The 3,779-nt window shown below is 37.4% G+C and overlaps 1 non-coding gene across 1 annotated transcript; it reads right to left on the reverse strand.

Annotated features, from left to right (window-relative positions):
• Positions 1 to 3,415: 3,415 nt before the first annotated feature.
• Positions 3,416 to 3,487, reverse strand: Trnaw-cca (transfer RNA tryptophan (anticodon CCA)). The gene has a single exon. It is a non-coding gene; the product is annotated as a tRNA-Trp (tRNA).
• Positions 3,488 to 3,779: the final 292 nt, after the last annotated feature.

Genomic DNA, 3,779 nt, shown 5'->3' on the forward strand with positions numbered 1-3,779 from the left:
AGCTCTCCTCTATTGCTGCAGCGGTCAATGGGAATCTTGATGAAAACTTTTGTTTCTGAGGTCATGAGCGGGTGTTCGTATACAGCCATTGTACAAGTTTGTATGTGCATATGTGTACATACATACAAACACATATGTGCAAATGCATATGAATATAATGAAATGCTCTCATAGCTATAAATTTTTCGCATTATCTGTGAAATAAACAGACACTCAAGGCGTAAAGAAGCATTCCTAAAAAAACCAAAAAACGATCACTGAAAAATAAAATGTTTTATTTTTATTTATATTTCTCAACTTGAAAGGAAGAATAGCGCTGTAAGCGTTATTGTTGTTATTATTATAGAGCTTTGGTTGTTCGGCGCTGCTGCATATTTTAGTTATTTTGTTCTGTTCCATTTCGGTTCTAAAGATTAAACAGCAAGAAGAAGCAGAGCAAACAGATTTTGGCGGTCATTGCCCTGTGCACATAGCAAATGCGCACGCAACCACAACAACAACAAATCATACTTGAATACAACAACAGATGGCATAAGAAAATATACGAAATTACATTGAAGCTTTTTCTACAAGCAAACACACACACATGCATGAAGAACAATCGTAAAGGCACATTTGCGAACTTCCAATGATCGGTACACAAACACAGGCATACACAACTGCGCTAACACTTCCATATATATGCATGAGTGTACGAGTATGTGCACTTCTGTGAGATAATTTTGTCTAAAAAGGAGAAAAAGTCACTGTTAGCTGCACAAACAAATCTGCTAACAACTTACTGTTAGCGCTGCTATGACGATCGTCGCTGCCACAATAACAGCAGCAAAAACTTTAGCAAACTCAACAGCCAATCGCAGCGCCGAACCTAACGCTCAGCCCCTCGCTTCCCTACACCGCTCCTGATGAACTTACTGCTGCTGCTACTGCTAGTAAACAGAAGAAATCTTTTGCTCAAAGACATCGGCGGCACTAGCAACTGCAACACCATATGTGGCAGCGCGCAGCAGACGCGGATTGCGGGCAGCAACAGCACTTTAGTAGTATCAAATAGCAAATTACTCATGCGTCGAGCGGCGTGACATGAGACGTTGCAAGGAGGGTGCATAACCCTATGTGTTGCCATAATAAACGACAAAGCTTAGTAGAACCGAATAATGGCAGCAAAGAGGAGAAAGCAAAGACAGCAAATGCAGTGAATTGCCAAAAAATTCGCTCTCACACACACACACACGCCCATGTAAACATAATCATAAGCAAATCGACATCCATGCATGCTCAGGAACCTGCATACAAAATCTTCGTACTTAAAGTAGGGGTTCTGGAAGAAGGAGCAAGAAATGAGAGCGTCAAAGCAGCGAAGCACCAAGATCGTGCGAAGTAGAAGTGAAGCCACACAAATGCTACATTTCGCACGTCAGCTCCCTATATTTAAGTGTTTTAGTATTTACCTACGTACATACATACATACACATGCATGTATATTTATATGTATACAGTGAACTCGAGCATATTTATGTTAGTAAGTACGGAAGTCTAGCAATTACCTTAGGAGATCGATTTATAGTAGCGTTAGTCCCGTGCTTTCCAACAACTTCACGGGCTTAACGAAAGAAAGGAGGAAAAGGAAGAATACACAAAGTAAACAAAACCATTAACGCTTAGATGAAAAAGTGTCCGGAAGAAACTACATCACCTAACGAGATCAGCAAATGAATCATCTGAGGAAGCTGGATCAGCCAACGATATCAGCAGAAGTATTCAGAGAAACTTTTTGGAACTTTCCCCAATTAACTTGAACAATTCATTTCCACATTCATTAAAGGGTATGGCACTAGACCAAGAACAACGTTTGGTGCATTTGATTGTCACGGCAAAGAAAAAAAAAAGAATGGATTCGCTTTGCTTCATTCCGTGCTTATAAGCGCATGCACACGGCGAAAGAAAAGAACAAATCAGCTGATTTTCGATTACCAGCTTTAATAGATTCGCCTTGATTTACATTTTACGCTTTTCTCTGGATGCTACTTTGACCCTTTGTTTTCATTTTCTGTATTGGTGGTGGAAAAAAATCAACCGGCTGGTTTTGTATCCTTTAAGTGCCAAATAATCATAAAGTGCAAGGAAAAAAAATTTTGTGAAATGGTTAGGGGTAATCCGAATTTTCTTAAAGTAAAATATCTTAAAAATATTGAGTGGAAATTTTAAGTGAATCCGACAAATACTTTTACAGTTATTCAACAATTAACAAAGGGCGCTCGTGCGCTCCGGAGCAGATACTTGAAATGCGTTTTTCTCAAAACTATGTTTTTTGAACTGGTGATCACTGTAACTTAAAAACCGCTTGGTAGATCTCAATAAAATTTATACTGCTTCTGAGAACCATAAAAACTCGTGCTTGATTGAAGAATTTTTTTTTTAAATATCGATTTTTTTTTTAAATTAATTGTCGCTTTTCTTCTCGAAAATCTAAAAAATATTTCCTGAGACCGCCGTATTGTTAATTTTGAAAAAAAGCTTCGATCAGGCACAAGCTTATCTATTAATAAAACTTATTTCTCTTGTCCGATTGATTTTAGATGAATCTCTAAGAAATTGTAATGATCACCGCAAGGGACTTCTGGAGAAACGGGCTCCACACAAACAGCGATAACCTTTAAATTTATTAAATTTTTTTATGAAAGTTTGCTAAAGTCAAATCGAAACATGATGTACTAATGCTATGTTTTTATTTTTTTAAAATAAAGCAACTGACTAGCAAAAAAAAATTATTGAAAATCATCATTTTTTCGGGCCTCTGACTACCTCTAACCCCTTAAGTTTTATAACCCCCTGAAAATTACGCAATAAAGTTAGCGCACTTTTTTGTGCTCTTTACGAATTTTTATTTCTTAAGAGATTAACTCATAATCGTTCATATTTATATGCCAATGATACGTGTCAAACTTTTTCTTCTTTTTGATTGGCGCAATAACCGCTTACGCAATTTTGGCAGAGTTTAGCAAAGCGCGCCAGTCGTTTCTTTCTCGTGCTAACTGGCGCCAGCAGGACATACCAAGTGAAGTCAAATCCTTCTTCACCTGATCTTTCCAACGTAGAGCAGGCTTTCCCCGTCCTCTGCTACCACCAGCTGGTACCGCATCGAATACTTCCAGAATCGGAGTGTTTAAATCCATTCGGTCGCCAAAAATAATAAATTTCAAAATTCTTCAAAGAAATAAAAGTGTCTAAAAGTATTGATATATAAAATGAAAAAACAAAAATATATATTTTTTTGCATACTCAGACCTTGTTTTTTCTAATTTATTTCTTATTAAACTGAGAATGCAATTAAAAATATCCGTTTAAAACAAGCAAAAATTGATAATTTGAAGAAACTTTTTATAAAATATCACCCCAGCCAATATTACTTCAATGACCCCGACGTGATTTGAACACGCAACCTTCTGATCTGGAGTCAGACGCGCTACCGTTGCGCCACGGAGTCTTCGAAAATAATTTAGGCACACGGCGTATTAAAAACTTATCGCCTCGAAACAACAACAGCAAAAACAATACTAAAATTCTACACACAGAACGACAACAACTGCACATTGGAATAAAACAAAGAGAACGCGCACTCAAACATAAACAATTGAAATTGATAAAAGACACCAAACAGCGCAAACGGCAACAACAAAAAGTCAGCTAAGTTGTCGATGCGAGCGCAAAAGTTGGGTATAAAATTAGAATTCTAACGCAGCATACGTACTTACACACACACACATACACGCACTCAA

The sequence above is a fragment of the Anastrepha obliqua genome, chromosome 2 (assembly GCF_027943255.1).
Source record: "Anastrepha obliqua isolate idAnaObli1 chromosome 2, idAnaObli1_1.0, whole genome shotgun sequence".
Taxonomy (NCBI): domain Eukaryota; kingdom Metazoa; phylum Arthropoda; class Insecta; order Diptera; family Tephritidae; genus Anastrepha; species Anastrepha obliqua.